The following is a 22,302-nucleotide window of genomic DNA, read 5'->3' on the forward strand; positions in this document are numbered from 1 at the left end:
TTCCCCATACGTCAGTCCCCCCTCCCAGCACATTCTGTAACATTCTGTAACCCTTCCATGGCGCAGTCCCTCACCCTAGCACACTTTCTTGTGTATTTCCTTGTGGTTAATATATGTAAAGCCAATGTCCCTAATGACCAGACTGACCAAATGACCAGACTGACCAAACGACCAGTCAGCATGAGGTGGCATTGACCACTTCTCGGTCTCTCCCTACAGCCCACGAGAGGGGTCAGGTGGGACTGGAGACTGGTGAGCAGGCTGAACTGCTGACCTCTTGGCCTTCCCCGCCCCCCAAACCCGAGGATCCAATGGGTCAGCGATAGTGAACAGGGGATCGGGGTAGGTGGCGGAAGGACCGGGATGACTGTCAGGCTTTTGTGATCACCAGCTCATCCCAGGCTGCTCAGAGGCTCAGGCCTGCGGGAAAGAAGGAGCCAGCAAATTCATCTACATGTGCGTGCGTGCCTTATCTCTTGTTATGTCCTTCATTTTGAGGTCTATTTTTTCATACACAATTATTCCTACCCCAGCTTTCTTTTTCCTTTCCATTTGCCTGGAAGATATTTTACCATTCCTTCACTTTCAGTCTGTGGGACTCCCTTGCTTTGAGGCGGTTCTCTTTCTTGTATACAGCATATATATGGGTCATGGATTGTCTCACCAGCTGTTTAACTTGCCAATTCCGAGTGGATGTTATTCGATTTAGTTGTCCCTTCTATCTGCTCCGTGTGAAGGCGCAGGACACGTCCACCTATGGGGTCACCCTTTTGAAAACCAGCATTCTATTCTCAATGTCAGTATCTGTGCCAGTTACTTATTGCTGCTTAATACACCACCTCCAAACCTTGTGTCTTAAAGCAGCATTTATCTTGTGCACAAATCTGCAGTGAGGCCAGCTTATTTCATTTCCACTTGTCACCAGCTGGGATGACTTGAAGCTTGGAAGTGGAATCATCTGCAGCAGCAGTTCTCAACCTTCCTAATGTTGCGACCCTTTAATACAGTTCCTCATGTGGTGACCCCCAATCATAAAATTATTTTCGCTGCTACTTCATAACTTAATTTTGCTACTGTTATGAATTGTAATGTAAATATCTGATATGCAGGATGTGTTTTCATTGTTACCAATTGAACATAATTAAAGCATAGTGATTAATCACAGAAAACAATATGTAATTATATGTGTGATTTCCGATGGTCTTAGGCAACCCCTGTGAAAGGGTTGATCAACCCCCAAAGGGGTCACAACCCACAGGTTGAGAACCGCTGATCTAAAGACTTGTTTATTCACGGTTTGGTCAGGTGCAGTGGGCTTCTGGCTGGGACGCTCCCTGGAACAGTCTCAGCTGGACACCTGTATGAGGACTGACCATGTGGCCTGTGCTGCTTCGTTTTTCACAACGTGGTGGCTGGGTTCCCAGAGTGAGCTTCCCTGGAGAGAGTCAGATGGCACCAGACATAGCAGTCACTGTTAGGTTAGGTAGCTCAGGAGGCGGCGCAAGAAATAGAGAGTCCAGTGAATCAGAAAAGAAAGGAAAGGAAAAGGTTTATTTCTGCATCCCCGGGAGACCCACGTACCCCCAAAGACAGGGCCCGTGGATTCACACCAACAGGGAGGGGGGCGTTTTTTTTATACTGAGGTTGGGTGAGGGGCGGGGACATGAGCTAAGGTATTCAGTTGAGGAAGTTTCAGCTGCAGGGGGTTCAGCCAGGTATTCAGGAATGAGTTAGTATCTGTTTGGGGTCGGTGTTGATTCAGGGAGAAGTCAGTATCTGTGTCTGGCATGCTGATCTGTTAGACATGCCAGGGGGAGTCCATCATCTTGTCACATGTCTGCATGTATCTGATCCTGGGCTCTCTCTGACCTAACAGTCACCATTATCACTGACCTGCCAGCAAGTTTGCTGTTGATGGTGATGATGTTGTTTTGTTTACTATGTTCCCTGATTTTGTGGGAAGTAACAAAGAATTTTAAGATAGCATTATTGAATTAAGCCTCCCATGCCCACTTTTTGGGTTCTAGAAAAAATATCGAGGTTATGTGGCTAAACTTTAACAGTAAGAGTTTTAATTTCTCTGTAATCCAGGGAATCATTTCTTCTTGGAATGCAATTCTATTTAGCATCAAATGTTTTTTTGGTTCAGTAAAAGACCTATGGCATTAGAATCCGTATTTATGAGTCATGAATTAGTCTCATTTTGAAAGTCTTATCTTGATGACAGTTCTGAAAAGCACAGTATGATATCTCTAAAACTCTTTTAAACATTGTGAAGAGGTTAGATGGGGGAAGAGGTAAGAGACTTTCTACTAAGGGCCAACGTGTAGTCATTTTGTGGAGGAAAAACGTGAAACAGTCATAGAAAGAGAAGCATAAAGTCAAGTGCAGATGTTGTGTGGCAAAGGCGGCACCAGTAAACGTATTTTTGTGACTCCTGGTCATTTTAACGTTGGTTTTGATTCTGAGAAATTAAGGTTCCACATTCCAAGACTCTACCACTGTACAGATAACATTTTATTGCCATTGAATTCATTTCAAAATGTCATACTGGTGAACACACCTTCATAACCAAACTAGATTCTTTTCTTCATGCAGAATGATGATCTTATAGAAAAACTGAAACCGTCATCTTCAAACTGTATACATCTGGATGAAGAAAAGACACCTCAAGAGGAGTTATCAAGGGAAGCACTTCTAAAGGAATGTGAAGAGCTGGAGGCTGAGGAAGAGAAGTGGAAACAAAGGGTCAAACAGCTCAGAAGATATCAGGAAAAGCACATGGCAGAAGACTTTGAATTAGAAAAGTATAAACCGAAGCTTGATGAACGGATAAAGGATATAACAGACAAAGTGACACAACTCGACTTATTTTTACAGGTTAAGTTGTTTATTTAATGTGCTATAAATCACTGCAAATTACATTTCTGATAAATACAGGGGTTTTGCCTTTCCTTTACTTCCTTTAATGGCAATTTATTTTACAGATTTCTGGAAAGAAGGTGGCATTTGTTTTTCCTTTTTAGTATTTCAGTTTCCGTCATTATTATCACTGAATTGATCTTTCCAAATGATTCTTATTAGAGGATCATTTTATTTTTAAGACCAGTTGATGTTAAACAAGAATATTTGAAAGAAAAGGGGGCCCTGACTGGTTTGGCTCAGTGGGTAGAGCGTCGCCCTGCGGGCTGAACGGTCCTGGGTTCGATTCTGACCTAGGGCATGTACCTTGGTTGCTGGCACATCCCCAGTCAGGGGTATGCAAGAGGCAGCTGATCGATGTTTCTCTCTCATCGATGTTTCTAACTCTCTATCCCCTTCACTTCCTCTCTCTGAAAAATCAGTAAAATATGTCTTTGAAAAAAAAAAAGAAATGGGGGAATGTGATTTAAAAATTGTTCCATACTCTTGGATTAAGTTATATCCTTCTACTTTAAAATTTTCAAACTGATTCTATTATTCCTTGAATTATCAAATTACATGAGTACTAATAGAAGAAAGATTAACCTTATAACTCAGATTTAATTCAGTGGACATCGATGATAAACATTTTAAATGTCAGCTTTTTTCACACTTCAAACTGATCTCTGATTCGTTGACTCAAAACTAAAGAAGACAATTGTAACTGTTCATGTTATACTTACTTTATTTTTTGCTAAAAGTATTACAAAGGGTATTACATATGTGTCCTTCCCCCCCCCCCACCCACCCTTGACAATCCCCTGCCCTCCCTTACCCCCCAGTGTCTTATGTCCATTAGTTATGCTTAAATGCATGTATACAAGTCCTTCGGTTGATCTCTTATTCCCCTCCATCCTGCCCCCCAACCCTCTCTGGCCTTCCCACTGCAGTTTGATAATCACTTTGAGGCAGCTCTGCCTCTGTATCTATTATTGTTCAAAACTTTGTAATGGTCTTTATTATCCATGAATGAGTGAGATCATGTGGTATTTTTCCTTCATTGACTGGCTTATTTCACTTAGCATAATTCTCTCCAGTTCCATCCATGCTGTTGCAAACGGTAAGAGTTCCTTTTTTTTACAGCAGCATAGTATTCCATCCTGTAGATGTACCACGGTTTTCTAATCCATTCATCTACTGATGGGCACTTAGGCTGTTTCCAGACCTTAGCTATGGTGAATTGTGCTGCTATGAACATATGGGTGCACATATCCTTTCTGATTGGTGTTTCTGGTTTCTTGGGATATATTCCTAGAAGTGGGATCACAGGGTCAAATGGGAATTCCATTTCCAGCTTTTTGAGGAAACTCCATACTGTCTTCCATAGTGGCTGCACCAGTCTGCAATCCCACCAGCAGTGCACAAGTGTTCCTTTTTCTCCACATCCTCTCCAGCACTTGTCATTAGTTCATTTGTTGATGATAGCCATCCTGACAGGTTTGAGATGGTACCTCATTGTTGTTTTGATTTGCATCTCTCGGATGATTAGTGACTTTGAGCATATTTTCATATGTCTCTTGACTTTCTGAATGTCCTCTTTTGAAAGGTGTCTATTTAGATCCTTTGCCATGTTATAGTTACTTTAAAAATGTATCCTGCCAAAACCGGTTTGGATTAGTGGATAGAGCGTCAGCCTGCAGACTGAGGGGTGCCAGGTTCGATTCCGGTCAATGGCATGTACCTGGGTTGTGGGCACATCCCCAGTAGGAGATGTGCAGGAGGCAGCTGATGATGTTTCTCTCTCATTGATGTTTCTAACTCTCTATCTCTCTCCCTTGCTCTCTGTAAAAAATCAATAAAATATATTTTTTAAAAATGTATCATTTTTATTTTCTTTAGACACGAAGAGCATCCCAAGAAATCTCAGAGCCGTTAACATCTACGCATAACGCTTCAAATATAGGTCATTTGGAACTCAGAACACCACTTTTGCAAACCTCTCAAGATGATAGCAGAAAGAGAAACCGAAAAACACTTGTGACTCTACCAAGAAGTATTGGAACGCAGAAAATGTTTGGAGAGGAAACGAACTTGGTAAGGCAAATGCAGAATCAGAGAAAATAAGTTTAACTCAGTAATTAGCCTCTACACTTAAAACATAATTACTATAGTGCCAGGTTCATGAGATTAGGGGGGCGTGAAAGCTAACTAAATAGTAAAACTTTGGCAAATGAACTTACCATTCAAATGTTCTTCCAGGACAGTTGCATCTCTCCTCCTTTTTTGGTTTTACGTGCCTTTAATTTTTCCCCTTAATATTTTCATATAGTTAACCTGATCTACCAGCCTTTAAGCTGAATGTCTTGAAGCTCTAAAATTTAGCAATCCTATATAATAAAAGGCTAATATACAAATGGACCAAATGGTGGAATGACTAGTCGCTATGATGCGTACTGACCAGTAGGGGGCACATGCTCAATGCAGAAGCTGACCCCTGGTGGTCATTATACACCCACAGAGGGAGCACTGCTCAACCAGAAGCTGCGCTCATAGCTGGCGAGTGCAGCAGCAGTGGCAGGAGCCTCTCCCACCTCCACAACAGTCCTAAGGATTTCCAACTGACAGCTTAGGGCAGTGATGGCGAACCTTTTGAGCTCAGCGTGTCAGCATTTTGATAAACCCTAACTCTGGTGCTGTGTCACATATAGAAATTTTTTGATATTTGCAAACATAATAAAAGAAAGATTTATATTTTGATATGTATTTTATATATTTAAATGCCATTTAACAAAGTAAAATCTACCAAAAAAAATAGGAGTTCCTGTGTCACCTCTGACAGGCGTGTCATAGGTTCCGCATCACTGCCTTAGGTCATCTGTGGGACATCCCCGGAGGGCTTCCAGACTACAAGAGGGCACAGGTCCAGCTGAGGTACCCCCCACTCCGAGTGCATGAATTACCTGCAAAGGGCCTCTAGTACTATTATAAAATCACTTGTCAGAATCCCCCTAAATAGAAACATTTAAGATAACAACTTAAACACAATGGGTTAAGTTACTCCAACACAATCAGGTACTTGGTAAATTTACTTTCTTGATTGTGACCTTTGTTATTATCACTAGAGGGCGCCTTTAGACAAACTGTCCTTTATAGTTTTCTACTCTATATAAAGACATACATGTTAAATAGGGAAAGATTATCATAGGGGTGAGGGGCACTATCATTGACAAAGTGGCTAAAAATAATGTGATCTGCAGGAGGAGGGTGTGGGGAAGACAGAAAGGGCAGATCCCACCTCCTATGCCTTGGTAACAGTGGTATAAGCAATGGCCTCTGGAGCCCTTTTCGGTCATTTGATCACCAGCCAGGCTATCTTCTTCTCCCTTAGAGGTTGTTGCTCTACATTATACCTCAGTGTCAAGTGATTAACATCTCCAAGGTAATGAGTGTATTGTACAAGGGTGGTGAAGGCAAATGCTTGGCAATGTTTTTAAGGGATTATTTTTTAAATCTCTAACATGGCTACTAAATATGTCCAAGGGCATCTTCAAGGATCTTGTAAGTACCGCCCTTCCAGAGGCAGAAAATGTTACTTGATAAGCCATCTGCATCACTGACAGGCTCCTGACTTTGGATTCCTTAGCTGGGACCCCCTCTCCCCACTCCCTAGAAACATAAGTACTTTTCAGAACAGTTTAGAACCTATACTTGAATAGAGTAGCTCTGCTCGGATACATTTTCATTGTTAAAAAAGGAGTTTAATGGGAAATTCCGTTTATCATTGTGTCTACTTAAAAAAATGCAAGTCATTGAGGGGAAAATAAAATACTAAGCATCTGCTGTTTACAATCCTACAGGGCTCAGAAGCAGCCAGCAGAGGTCAGCACTGAAGTGCTCCTTCTTGCAGGAACAACAAAGCAGATGACTGAGTACTACTCATATGAGGCCAGTCCTGGAGACACCTTGTGGTGGAAATCCTGATTATAGTTTTACAGGCAATAGAAAACTTGGTGGTTCCTACTCTGAGAAACGTTTTTTATGAACCAAATAAACTTGTAATACTAAACTGATTAATATTTGTCTTTAAGTGAAAATTTTTGCCATCTTCTTGCATAGAGAACATTAATTGCTACTTTCCTTACAGCATTTTTATTTCAGTTTTTGTAAAATGTCTTGCTGAGCAGTTGTCCATTTTCTAAATAGTGCAATGAAGGAAATATTTGAATTTTTATTTTATATATTTGCATTTTTAAGTGAAGTTCACTTATGTCTATATCTTGCCAGCCCTTGAATGACTGATGACTAACATGGCAATGTCAGGACATCTTGATATAGCAACTAGCTTTTGTTGTGTATCAGTTATTAATATATCCATTCATTATCTCATTCATTGAGTTTTTTAGTTCCATAATTTGATTGGTTCATTTTATAGTTTTCATCTCTTTGGTAAGGTCCTCCTTTTGTTCATTAATTGTATTCCTGAGCTCATTAAACTGCCTTCTTGTATCTCCTTGAGTGTCTCCATGACTGCTGTTTTGATTTCTCTCTCCTTTATATCACACTCACCCATTATTTTGAGTTCCTTTCTGGAGAAGAGTCATTGTCTTCCTGTGTAGTTGTTACCTTGGTGGTCCATGCTGCTTGATGGGTTGTTCCTCTGCTGGCACATTTGAAGTGGTGAGCACTTTTCTTACTTAGGAACATTTTCCTTTCCACAATTCAGCAGGTGGATAATTTGAGGTCTTTCTTTAGCTGTCCAGTAGGTGGCAGGATAGCGTAGTTTTTGTTTTCTCTTACCTGTCCTACTTAGCTTGGGGAGGGGGACTTCTCCTCACTTGCTAAGTAAAGCATTGGCACAAGGTTGCCACTGAATTAATTAGATGGAGTCAGAGCCTCAATCATTCACCAAGTCCTGATTCTGGCTGTGCCATGGGGACTGTTTCCATCTCTCCTGGGCTGGACAGGATTCTGATTTCCCAAGTACATTTAGCCAATGTAGAGTCACTTGTTGTTCTTCAATTCATTTACTTGCTCTTTTGTGTTGTTTTCTTCTTTTCTTCTTCTCCTGGTGATCTGGGGATAACCATTTAGCCACTTGGCGCAAAAAGAACAAAGGGAAGAACAAAGGCAAGTGTCCAGTGGCCCGCCCGGCTGTGTTGAAACGCTTTCAGTCCTCATCGTCCTTGAACATCCCACCCCCTTCAAAATAGGTTCTCCCTTTTCCAGATACTGGAGATTCCCTTCCTTTTACCAGTTCCTCCACCAAATAACCTCCCTCATTTATGAAAAACCCACAAAAAACCCCCAAAACCCCACAAAATGACTAAACCATAAAAAAGAAAAATCATAGAGACCACCAATGACCCGTACTGAAAGGCCAGAGGACTCATGGTGGCCCCCACCTCCTGACCCCAAAGCAGATCCAGAGCCTTCAAACTACAAACACACCTTCTGAAGACAACAGCCTCCTCTACTGTCTGCCTGCGGTATCTGGAGTGGCTGTAGAAGGAGGAAAGGGTTCCCGTGCTGCTTCCATTTGTTCTGTTAGTGACAACGCTGTTCCAGCCCTAAGGGTCACACCCCATTTGTGAAACTCCTGACTCTACCTCCAGTCACTGGCATCTTTTCAACAAATCCACTTTGGCCTGGGGATGCTCACAAGGCAATGACAAACTGACTTTCCAGAGACAGACACCATGTGAGCATGCCCCTTAGAACAAGGGTTAGCTACTTCACCTCCATTAAAGTATGTGTGTGCATATGCATGTGCATGTGCATGCACACGTGAGCAAAGACACATATTCTCTCAGGGCTGGTCCCTCGTGATCCAGAAATTCGACTCCCTCTCCCAGAAGCCCTGTGGTCCCAGGAGAAGCCCACACCAGCCAAACCACAAAGACCTGGAGTCAGGCTCACTGTTAACCCAGAGCTTTGCCAAGCCAGGCCTAGGCCCCACGTCCTTCAGGCCAGGGCAGTCTTCAAGGCAGGTGGCCTCAGGCTTTGCTTTTCTCCAGCTGGCTCCTGGGGCCACTTTTCTATAAACACTGGGTCTGCCCAGCCTGGGTGATGGGGCAGTGAAAAGCCTTGCCCGCCCTCTCCCAGCAAGTGTCCACAGTGTGCAGAGGGGAACATGTGCAAGAAGCAGGAAAGTGATTTGGAAAGTGGCTGCAGTGCCCCATTGTCCCCATTGTGGATGACACTTGGATTTATTATTTCTGAGTGACTTCCAAGGATAGGAACCAAATGTAATATATTACATACATGTGTTCACACTTGTGAAATATATGTGCTTTTAGGTGTCCCCCAAATATATATACTACAGGGTGTCCCCCCAAATATAAACACACTTTAACAGCTGATAACTCAATTTTCACTCCATTTCAGGGTTAACAGATTTGACATAATGGGTGAAGCCAGACTGAACTTTGAACAAAGACGATGTATCCTCTGGACTTTCTTTTGGGGACACATAAAGGATGAGGTGTCTGGCATAGAAAGGTCCACAGTCCCGGCATCGGGGCTGCTGTTGACAGAAGATGTGAACAAACAGAATGCAGTGATTCTTGGTGTTTGCGATTCCATTACTTCCTCAGCAGCAGCACCTGGAGCAGAACTAAGGCAAGCGATGGAGGCGCAAACAATAAGATTCGTTCCTTCGGTTTGGTGTTTGTACATATCTCTTTCCATAGCTGCCCTGGATTCCTCAACTTTATCTTTTATGTATCCCCATAAAGAGCCTAGTGGAGAATTTTTTTTCGTTCACAGCTTAGTGTGGCTTCACCCATTTTTTCCAATCAGTTAAACTTGAAAAGGTATGAACATTCAGGGAGTTATCAGCTGTCAGAGTGTGTGCACATTTGTTTGGAACTCTACTTTCTGTTCCATTGGGAGTCATTCTCTTCCACCGGAGTCTCACCTGTGTTTCTATTTTGGAAAGGGTGGGCACCCTATATTTATGTTCAAAAGGCAGTCATTCTTTTCCTTCAGGAGCTGATTTATTTCTTTTCACTGTGTTCACATTTTTTGGACCACCCGATGTTTACACTCCATAAGGCATCATTCATTCTTATCTATGTTTATGTTCCATCGGGAATCATTCATGTTTATTGGGAGTCTGACTTTGTGTACCTGTCTTGGGGGACACTCCATGTTTATGTTCTATCAGGATTCATTTCTTTGCATCAGGAGTCTCACCTGCTGCTGTGTGCATTTGGCCAGTTCCTGACACATTTTGTTTCCTCTTGCTTACTAAAGGTGCTCATTGTGGGTTGTACTAAACCTGGTTATTTGGGTTCTATAAAGATTTTTTTTCCATTTGAGCTAAGGTACTGGGAAAGAAATGTTAACATAGTCAGTACTCAGAGCACTTTGAGTTCTGTATCAAATAGCCATTGATTCTTGGAACATACAAGGATGGGTTTGTAGTAAAATGAGATGTTGTGAAAATGAGTTCTACTTTTCCTCACTGCTCATCACTGGCAGTGCTGTTGGGGGGTTGGGTCTCTGGGCTCCCTGCTCAGCCCCCCAGTCTCCCCGGCCCCTGGAATCCACCAGCTCCTTTTGCCAGGAGGTGAGAGCGTGGGAAAGCAAAGTTTCCTGTTTACCATGCAACAGCGTTTATTTTACGTTCCTATTGGTTGAATCCCATTTTTATATGGGATTTATATCAAAACAGGAGGTAAGCTTAAAGTGATCCATTGGATTTTTCCAAGCCTACTCAACCAGTAAGTGTCAGGAAGAGGTAGGGAGGAAGGCAGGTAGAGATCCCCTCCTGACCTAATCTAATGGTGTTCTGTCCAGCTGTCACCTGCATGTCCCCTTCCTTCCTCACCAAACCTCTCCTGTAAGTTGCCTCCTGTCACCTCCTTCCCCATTCTTTTCTGAGGTCCTGCAGTTGTGGGAGCCTCCCACTCAGCCAAGCTGCCTTCCCCAATGCTTTGAGCCAAACTGAGCAGCACCACCTGGAGGCCTCCTCCCCTGCAGGATCTGACACTGGCCAGTCACCCCTTGGAGCTCTCAGACTCTGTTCCATGATTCTCTCTCCTCTGGGACAGGTTTTTCAGGGCTCACACTTGCCAATCACTCTGTCACTCGCTCATTCCTTCCACAAACACTCATTGACTGCTTCCACCTTGGAGGTAGCTCCCTCCAGGCCTCCTCTGCAGGATTGACCACCTGTTCTGCTAGGTCTAATGCTCCCCTCCTAAACTTCAAGCCTGAGGTCGGCTGCCTTAGATCCTCTGTCCAGGCTACAGGCTTCCTCTACTCTCCCTGGCTCCTCTGGGCTTCCTAATTATTCAAGCAAACCAGCAGTCAATCACAGAAGCCAAAAGCCTGTGGTGCAGGCTGGACCCCACCTCTCTCCATATCCCCCATTTGATAGGTCCCCTGAACCTAAGAATGTGTGTGGAATCTTCCCACTCCATCTTAGATGATGGTTCTCATCCCAAGTTCCATACACACCCCATTTCCTGGGTCTTGCCAGGGACTTGTCAGCTGGTCTGCCTGAACCTCTCGGCATTCACCCTGGGTGACCTTCCCTTTTGAAACTTTCCTCTCTCAGCCTCCACACTAGCTACTCCCATCCCTTCGTGGTCTAGCATCTCCATGGGTCACCTCAGAATGCACCCAATGCTCTACCACCCTCCAGCCCAAGACAAGCTCATACACATCCTCCACTTTGATGCAATCTTCCCAGAAGGCTCCAAACACCTCAAGCCCCAGCCTCTCCTGGGAACCTCCAGATCTGTTTCCAGCTTTTATGTCCCAAAGACACCTCCAACTCAAAATGCTCAGTACATGGTTCACCATCCTCCCCCCACCAAAGCCTCTATGTTCATTTTCTCATCACATCTGTCCCCCATCCAGACCTGTGCTGTGCCAGCATGGCCATGGGTGAACCTGACAGGGTGGGGGGCGGCAATGGTGAAGGATTAAAGAAGAAAGACAAGAGAATAAAGCTGGGGCTAGGTGGGACGCTACCCTCAGATTAGAGAGACAGTGCCATGGCCTGCAAGCCAAGCCTATTTTTATAGCCAGATTCCATGATGCAAAGTAAAGGCATGGTCAAGATGTTTACAGTGTTCTCCCAGGTTTCTGATCTACTCAATTACATGCACCTGAACTCTATCAAGCACCACCCACTGCCTACCTCACTTAGCGACATGGACCACAGGTTCGGACCATAAGGTCAAGCTTACAACTATAGCCTTTGGCTATAATTTTGCCCGGAATTGCATGTGGCTTTCCCATGGGAGGATCGTGTCCTCTAATTAGTCTGAAGCTTGAACCTGTCCAAACACAATAGCTGCTCTCCACACAGACCATGTTGGTTATCCCCCTCTCTCTTTCCCATGTGGTATCCAGCACTCCCTCAGCTGCTTCCTACTCTGATGTTTTATTCAAATATCCAGCCACACCCACATGGCGGGTCCCCTGGGGAGTACCATGTGGTCCCATTGCTGAGGGTGCATCCCAAACCATACCCTATTGAGCCCCATAGATGCACCTCTACCCTGGCATGAGAGCTCTGTGATCTGGGGGGTGGGAAATATCCAAGTGACAGCTCTGGGCTGAGGTCTGCCTGCAGAGAGGGTGGGATCACCTATGGGACAAGGGGCACTCCCACTGGGGACAACAGCAAAGTGAGAAAATTAGAAAAGGTTGGAAAAACCTTGGGAAGCATACAGCCAAGTGTTTATCAACCAACCAGAGGAAGGGGAGAGAATATGTTTAGCTGTATGCATACACACACACACACACACACACACACACACGTATATATACATGTATGCAAACAGCTCATTGATTCCCTAAGAAAGCTCTCATTGATTTTGCCAAACAGGTGTATTTATAGCTAACCTATGCTTGCCCTCAACTAACAGATGAGGGTGGTTCCAACGTGAATGTTGAATGATGTTTTCTTTTATGCTGGCAAGTGAAACAAGCTGAAGGTGTCTATGAGAACCTCACTCAATCAGGTCGTCCTTTTCTGAATGGCAGCCTATGTTCCTCAATTTCTTATAATGTATTTGTATAGCACCCTGGCCCTAACACTGGCCCTGTTGCACACCCATCGGCCCCTGTGTCATTCATGGAATGTTTTATATTTGCAACCAGCCCTTTCACCAGGTCCAGAGAAACCGAAATTTTTGTCCACCAACTGCCCTGAATGCCTGGGGAGGGTGCTGACTTTCATTCACGGAGCAGCTACTGTGGGTCAGACTCCTTCTAAGCACTCTGTGGGAATAAATGGATTTACTTCATGTAGTTCCTGTTAAACGTGGTGACAAAAAGGGTAACTGACTCCCTCTTCCCAATTATCACCAGGAAATGATTGAATGAGAGACAGGCATGTCCTCTTACACCCTGGAGGGAGACCCTGTAGAGACTTGGGTGAGGGTAGTGAGGGTGCTGAATATATGCAACACTGGAGGAGGTGGGACAGATGGAAGACGAACATTGTCATGCTTGCTCTTGAGTATCTCTGGCACAGCCCTACACACTGTTATTGAGGCCCTCTGGGCAGATATCAGCCCTGGTCCACCTGTCAAGGCACAGGATGTGAGGTGCTCAGGGAGGCAGTGAGGAGCCAGTGCCCCAGGCAACCCCTCCTCCTGCTCCTCACTCCCAGCCTGGAGGTTGCAGCTGGGAGTCCATTCCTCCAATGTGACTTCTCTGCAGGTGCTTAGGAGACAGTGATCTGGGCAGGTGGGTAGGGACCAGAGAAACTCCACACTGCCTGTGAAACAATCACCCCCAGAAATCAGGGTGAGGGCAAGGCTGGTCCTTCTGGGGCTGCAAGGGAAAACCTCTCCCAGCTTCTGGTGGTGCCAGCTATCCTTGGTTCCTTGGCTTGGAGACCCATCCTCCCCACCCATCTCTGCGTCCAAGTCACATGACATTCTTTCGGCCAGTGAGTCTAATTTCCCTCTTACAAGGACACCTGTCACTGCAGTGAGGGCCCAGCCATCCCAGACCCAAGGCCACCTCTGAACTTGATTACAACTGCGAAGGCCCTATTCCCAAATAAGGCCACGGTCACTATGTCCCATCCGCCTGGATGTGGGGACACTGCAGAACACACCTCAGGACGGGTATCACACGGCACACGGAGACACTGAGGCCCGAGGTGGAGTGGAAACACCAGTTTCATAACAGTAAGGTGAGTAGAAATTTCCTGTAAATACTGGTAAATGCAAGCCCAGGACCAAGGGCACATTTGCCTGCGGGCAGGAGGCCTCTGTACCAGGACCTGCAGGGCTTTCCTGTGTGAAGTGAGAGCTCATCTCTGCACTCACCTACTCAGAGCACAGAGTTCTGACAGTGGACACACTGCAGCCTCCCGCCACCAGGGGGCGACGCGTCGCCCCTCCCAGTGCCCTGCCTCCAGGCATCACCGGGAAGTCCTGCCTCTGCGGGGAGTCAGCAAAGTTTGTCCAGTAGACAGCAGAGTCCAGGGGTGCAGGACTGTTTGGCCTGAGTGGCTGCTGGCAGTGCAGGGCCCTGAAGCCTTGAGGGGGACGAGGGCCTGGGGGAGGCAGGTGGAGCCCTGAGGCGGCTGTCCTGCAGCGAGGAGGTCCTGCAGGCGTCCTAGGAGGGCAGCCTTGCTGGAAATGTGCTCCCTGCAGGGAGTCCATCAGCTTCTGCAGCAAAGATGGGAAGTGGGGGCCGCGGGGCGCGGGCTGAGGACTCCCCGCTCTGCATGAACCAGCTGCTTAGGGAGGCGCCTTCTGAAGTCAGGGTTTGGTTTCTCAGAAAGACTCCTCCTCACAGGCCAGGCCCGCCCTCCCCGCGGAGGGTGATGGATCCCCGCGCCTGCCTCTGCCCTGTGTGGCCCCAGCTCAGGGCGCTGTCCCAGGGCTTTCCTGGGCCCATGTCTTCCTGTGACGGACCGGGATCCTCCTCAGGCAAAGGGTTTGGGCTCAGGCAGAATGTCACCAGGTTGTAAGAAACGCCATAGACACTGACCACCTGCAGCAGGTCATGCGTCCACTGGACGTGAGCACAGGAGGTCATTGGTCCACTTTGCCCATTAACCTTCTCTCCTGGCATGAAGGACACCAGATAGGACTCGTTGCAGCGGCCTCATCATAGAGCCTGGGAGCTTGGCGTCCCCTGAAACCTGTGCCAGAGGGATGAGCTCTGAGGATGCGCGTCCATGAAGCTCCAGTTCTGTGGCGACAGGAGCGTCCTCGTGGGACCCAGAGTGTGTCACCAGTCCCGGGGGACGGTCCCTGGTCTGCTCTTGAGTCGTTTATTAATCAAACATCAGGTCTCTGCAGAGTATGTGCAAGTCCCATCAGAGCTCATGTAAGTGCTTAATAACTTCAGCAACATGAATGGTATTGCTTGTTGTAAATGCTCTACTAAGCTACAGGTTATATTGAAGACACCAAATAAATTCAAAATTTTAGATAAATTGTCGTAATTAATTCCAATTGTGTGTTGAAAGCATTCAACCTGAGTAGTTTATACATAAACTAGAGGCCCAGTGCACCAAATTCGTGCACTGGTAGGGTCCCTAGCAGCTTCCTGCTGGCAGCGGGATACACTCTCCATTCCCCCAGCCAGCCCCTGCCCTGGTTGAACTCCAGGGAAACTCCCCATGGAGTGGACACTTTGCACACTATTATGTAAAATTATTTTTATGTCTGCAGATTTCTAATTTCTCTTTTCAAAAATAGATTTCTATTGATTTCAAAGAGGAAGGGAAAGGGAGAAAGATAGAAACATCAATGATGTGATAGAATCATTGATCAGCTCCCTCCTGCAAACCCCACATAGGGGACTGATCTCGAAACCTGCGCATAGGTCCTGACCAGGAATCAAACTATGACTTCCTGGTTTGTATGTTGACTCTCAACCACTAAGTCATGCTGGCTGGGTAATTTCTCTCCTCTCTCTCTCTCTCTCTCTCTCTCTCCCTCCCTCCTCCTCTCTATTTCTTTAAGTTATATTTGAGCTTAATGCCCTGGTCATAGTATGCTCTTCAAGTTGATTTTCATGCAGGGGCACCAATAGGGAGTTTACAGGTTATATTTGTTATTTGTTCCCTAAAGAATATCCCCTGTCTATGGACACTGGCCTCTGTGAAGTCATTCTCATCTGCCCAACTGTGCCTTTCTCTGGAGTCTTGTAGCATTTAGTGTTTGCCCTTCAGCAATGACACGTGTATATCACACTGTAACCTGTCCGGTTGAGCTCACCTGCACCCACAATTGAAGCAGCCCTCCATAACCTGCTCTTCCCCTCAGGTTCCCTCTTCCAGCTTCTGTTCCTCAGAGTTTAATCTTTTACGACTAGTGGCCGAGTTGCTGGTCACAACTGCTAGTTCTGTTTTGGGGTCTTCCTTCCCAGGTCCAGCAGGACTGCATTTGTGCAGGTCTCACTTCCCAACTGGACCTTCGACACCACTCTATGCCTCCTCCTCCAGGCTCAGTGGGCATGTCAGAATGAGTGTCGGTAGATGTGCAGTGCTGCAGACAGAGATGTGTAGTGGTATTTTTCCAAGGAGCCAGATGGTTGCTTGCTGAGGCAGTCCCCCATAGACTTAGAAGACGAGAGGGTGTGCTAACATGGGAGGCTCCAGTGCTGTGGCAGATTGCTCTGTGCTGCAGCTGCCAGTCTGTGTTGCTGGGTATCAATACTGTACACTCAGACTGGTTTTTAAAGTTTCTGTCCTGTGGGCCTGTGCATCCTACCATGTGTATAATGATGCATTGATTTTAAAAGTACTGACTCCTTCAGCATAAACACTAACAGCTTGTTGAAAAGAAGGATCCTGAGAGTAACTTGCTGCCACAATTGTCAGGTGTTTGCAATAATGTTTTGTCTGTTCCATTGGTGCAGGTGAAAGCTCCCAATCTGGAGGCCACAGTGAGGAAGTTTGATGACGTCTGTAAAAAGGGCAGTGAAGGCAAAGAGTGTGACAACCTGTTCACCATCATTGCCCATTTGTATGACTTCCACCTGGGACAGCCTCTCCTCATATTAGTCATTTTGGAAAAACTTACAAGAAATTTCACAGAGAAAGATAGGAACTGATCCTATTAACACATTTCGTACTGCTCAGGAGTTTTCTCATGTTTCGCGCGTCATCTGTTAAGGACCTCTCAGAAGTGTTCTCATTTTTCACGCCCAAGGAAAAAAGAGTGAATCTAGATACTTATGTAAATTTTGTTTGGTCCCTCTTCATAGAGGAAAATGTTTGACGCAGTACCATACATTAAAAAAGTACTAGGAACTTCAATTGTTTAATTGTTTTTGTGAATAAAAATGTTATAATTATTGAAAAACAACACCTAAAGTGCATTATGATGATTTAAATAATGTGCAGTTTGCCCAAAAACATGCAGTCCTTGGCGTATGTCTTAGCAATTTCTATGCAGTACGCAATGTGTTAATGCTGAGAAATGTGGGCTTTTTGTTGAGAAAAGATAATGTTTTGTCACTTTGTGTTTTTTTTTTTCCTTTAAAATCTTTTTATTGATTGATTTTAGAGAGAGGAAAAGAGAAGAGAGAAAGAGAAAGGGAAACATTGATTTTTTTTTGTTCCACTTATTTATGCATTCATTGGTTGATTCTTGTATGTGCCCTTACTGGGAAATCAAACCCACAACCTTGGACAATGCTCTACCCAACTGAGCTACTTGGCCAGGGTCTGATTTGCCTTTTAGATGGTCCCAAGTGTATAATAGAACAACATTTAAACATTCACCTTGTATTTCTACCCTGCAAAAAACATTCCAAAGCATTCAGAAGAAATATGATACAGCTCTGACAGCCCATGCTAGGACACAGAAAGGAGTTCTGCTGTTCAGTTTCTCCCACTTCAATGACGCTGTGCCCGAGTTCCAGCTTCCTCATCTGTCAGGTGGGAATCATAAAAGCCAGCGTTGTCTGCTTAGCCTGAAGTTGTCTTCACCTCAGAGTTATCAGAGCTTCTTTCTCAAGAGCTCCTGGGCTACCCCTGCTTCTGATCAACAGTTCTTCCAAGTTATCATTCTCAGTGCACAAGGAAGGACAGTGAAGGGACTAAGCCAGCGATGGCGAACCTTTTGAGCTTGGCGTGTCAGCATTTTGAAAAACCTTAACTTAACTCTGGTGCCGTGTCACAGATAGAAATTTTTTGATATTTGCAACCATAGTAAAACAAAGACTTATATTTTTGATATTTATTTTATATATTTAAATGCTATTTAACAAAGAAAAATCAACCAAAAAAAATGAGTTCGCGTGTCACCTCTGACATGCGTGTCATAGGTTCGCCATCACTGGACTAAGCAGTGCAAAGGAGCTTGATTTGATTGCAGTTTCATAATGAACCAACAGAGGGCGCGGCTGCCTGTATGCTTGGTTGTATCTGTTAATTTTTAGCAGGAAAGCAAGTGACAGGGCAGCCCCGGTCCCAGCCCCAGCCCAGGCTGGATCGGAACACATTTTGGGTGAAGGATCCTACTCTCGGGGAAAACACTGCTAAGCACAAGTTACAGGATCTTCTGGAATACCATCATATAAAGAATGACTAAATGAACTGGGGGAGTATTTAGAATAAGAGACAAAGAGGAAATGACAGATTCCCCCTCCCCACGACAGCCCCTCCACTGACCACCACAGCAAGTGTTTTGAAATTGCCTTTGCACGTGATCTCTGTAATCTTGCCTACTCTTAGCCTACACCATCTTCATAAACCCACTCCATTCCAGCTTCCATCCCCATCACCTGGGCCAAATGTCCATGGCCCGCCTCTCTGGCTTTGCCCACTTTTCTAAGTCTTTGTTATCTACTCACCCCTTCTGGCTCAGTCCTGGTCCCACTTCCCACTTGCACACTCAGGGTCTAGGTGACAGCATACACATTCCTATAGCTTTAAATGTTAACAATGTGCTGACAATTCCCAGCCTAGTTGTTATATCCAATTGTCAACTTAACATCTGCATTTTAATATCTCAAGGGCTTATTAAAATGAACAATTAATAAGCCCTTCAGATATTAAAATGCACACAACCAAATCCAAACTCTTGATCCAACAGCAGAATCCCTTCAATTTATTTTTCCTCTAGTTTTCTACCTTTTAGTAGATGGCACCTCTAGCTGACTAATTAGAAATGCACTAGTTGTAATATTGAAAATACTTGATTGCTGGCTGGTGACTGTACAAATGGAAAGGAAGCTAGGATGCTAACCATGGAGGTGCTGCTCTCTGAGTACCAGCCTGATAGCTCCCTCTCTCACCAGCCACATGTAATCCTTCACCAAGTCCTCTGCAGTCTGTCTCCAAAATACATATCAAATCTGTTTAGTTTTCATCTCTATGGTGACCATCTTCTGTTTTGTCACTTTAAGTGATCACAGAGAACCAGGCCAAAGCCAGCGGGGCAGGCAGCAAGTTCCAGGACAAGGCAAGGTATGATGGGTCACTCGACCTGCCTCCTGACTACCTAAGTGTTCAGAAGCTGACCGGCACATAGAAATAAGTGGGGTAAATGCTACGTTTCATTTCCTAGTAATCTGCTATCTTCTGCTTCTGTGATTTGATTTTTTAATCTTTAAAACTAGAGGCCAGGTGCACAGATTCGGCTTTCCGATATCCCCCGAGGAGTCCCAAATTGCTAGAGGGTGCAGGCCTGGCCAAGGGACCCCACTGGTGCACGATTGGGCCAGGGAGGGATCGTGGGAGGGCTCCAGGGCGTGTCTGTCCCATCTAGCCCAGTCCTGATCAGCTGGACCCCAGCAGCAAGATAACCTACCAGTCACAGCATCTGACCCCTGGTGGTCTGTGTGCATCATAGCATCTGGTCAATTGGTCGACGGTTGGAGAGACAATTAGCTTATTGGATATATATATATATTTGAGGCCCAGAGCAAGGGATTCATGTACTGGTCGGAGGGGGGCAAGGCCTGCAAGGATCAGCCTGCGGTGGAAGTCCACTCATTCTGGTCAGCATTAGAGGAGCGTGCTAACCACCACAGGGCAGATCCTACATTGAGTGTTGGCCCCCTGTTGTTCAATACGCTTCATAGTGACTGGTCATCGTTCTGGTCATTCTGTTGTTTGGTCACTGGGCTTTTATTATATACTAGAGGCCCTGTGCATGAAATTCGTGCACGAGGTGGGGGAAGGGGAGGGTCCCTCAGCCCAACCTGCACACTGTCCAGTCTGGGAGCCATCAGCAATGTCCTACTGATGGCTTAGGCTCGCTCCCCGAGGTTCTCGGCTCTCTGCAGGGCCTGCCTGCTCCACACCATGGAGATGGCAAGCAGGCCCTGCTGGGCGCTGCCTACTGGCCACACTTGCTTGCTCCCACATCCCCCCAGCAACCCACCAGCAGGCCCTGCTGGGTGCTTTCCTGCTCGGGGGTCCCCATGATGATCTGCCATTAGGCCCTGGTGGGTGCTGCCTGCAGACCAAACTTGCCTGCTTGGGGATTGCTGTGGTGACCCACCATGCCTGGCTACCTGTCAACAGGCCCTGCTGGGTGCTGCATTCGGGCAGTGCTTGCCTGCTTGCAGATTGCCAGGGTGACCTGCCAGCTGACCCTGCTGGGGGCGTGCCTGGTCTGGGTCACCATGGCCTTGCCCACTGGCCTCACATTGCTGGTGTGACACAGACAGCATCCTGCCCTGGCTGCTATGGGCACCTCCTTTTTTTCACAGTGATGATTAATTTGTATATTACTCTTTTATTATATAGGATGATGTGAACAAGCCTTTTTTCAGTTTTAAGAAACAGGATAGTTCTTCAGTTTAAGAATTGATTTCACACTCATGTATTCAAAAGTTATTTACTGAGGAAGGCCATTTGGCTTGGGGCTCAGGTGTCAGCACACCTGGACTACCAGCTCAGCCAGTGGACAGCCCTGTACCTGAGTCTTCCAAACCTCAGTTTCCCCTTCTAGAAGGCAGGGCTGAGCATGGCTCCTACGTTGTTTTCTTTTCTGAAGATCAGAGTAGGGGAGGACAGGGAAGCCCCAGGATGTGTGAAGAGCAGGAAAAAGGTTTGTGTGGGGCCCACAGAGGAGCAGGGCAGAGGCCATTGCAAGAATTTGGGCTTTTATCCTAAAGGCACCAGAGGGTTCTGAGTGGGAAAATGGCAAAGGAAGTTTTCATGCTAATGGTCCCTTTGGCTACAACATAGAAGACGGAGGTGGTCAGGCAGGAAGATGGAGCCAGTGGGGGACGGATTAGCTCAGTTGCAGTGGTTGTGGCAGTGAGGACTGACTAGGTGGGTGAGGGGTGTGAGGGAAGGCCAGGGTCAGCCCATGTTCTCAGCTTGGGCCTTCGGTGGACAGCAGTACATGCAGAAGACCCACACTCAAAAGGGAAGATGGGCTCTTTTCTGAAATCCCAAAATGTTCACTGTTAGGAGGTGTGTTCTGAGCCCTCTGAGGAGGTCCTGAGGCTCTGCGGTGGGAAGCCTCAGGGTTGAAGCACTGACATTCAGACCTTTGGGAAGAAGAGCAGTTGAGGGTAGGAAGAGCAGGAGGAAGGTCATGGGAACCAGGCTGGAGTGTTCCAGAGAAGTTTCCCCATATTGAATGCACAGAGGTCAGGTTTAAAACAGAGAATTCAACCCAGCTTAGTAGTGGAGAGTCTACTGCTGAACCAGGAAGTGATGGTCTGATTCCCAGTCAGGGCATATACCTGGATTGTGGGCTCCATCCCCATTGTGGGGCATGCAGGAGGCAGCTGAGCAATGATTCTCTCATAATTGATGCTTCCGTCTCTCCTTTTTCAATCCTCTCTGAAATCAATAATATATATATATATATATATATATATACATATATATATATATATATATATATATATATATATATCCTCACTGGAGGATATTTTTTCATTGTTTTTTTTAGAGAAAGTGCAAGAGAGAGGGAAAGACAGAGGGCAATATCAATGTGAGGAAAACACATCAATTGGTTGCCTCCTGTACACACCCTAAACCAAGGCCTGGGCCAGGGTGGAATCTGCAACTGAGGTATGTGCCCTTGAGCAGAATCAAACTCAGGACCCTTTGGTCCAGAGGCCAAAGCTCTATCCACTGAGTCAAACCAGCTATGGCAAAAAATATGTTTTTAAAAATAAATCAATTTTTTAAAAGCACAGAAGTTAGCAGAGGCAGAAAGTACTCTCCTCTTTGCCTAGGGGAGGTGGGTTGAGGGGAATTTTGGTGTGGCTGTTAAATTGTATTTGGAACTGCTTTTTGGTGAGCGCTGAAAATGATGTAAAATTGTGGACATGGATGCACAACCCTTAGTATACACAGTGTGTATTTTGAATGGGTGAGTTTGATGGTATGTGAACTATATCAATAAAAAGTCAACATTTGAAGCAATGGCAACATGGGATATCTGGGAGGTCTCTGTACTGTTCCTACAGCCTTTCTCTCAGTATGACATT

This window comes from Myotis yumanensis, unplaced genomic scaffold (assembly GCF_028538775.1).
Source record: "Myotis yumanensis isolate MYYU_CA2020_CCGP unplaced genomic scaffold, mMyoYum1.0.hap1 SCAF_20, whole genome shotgun sequence".
NCBI lineage: Eukaryota > Metazoa > Chordata > Mammalia > Chiroptera > Vespertilionidae > Myotis > Myotis yumanensis.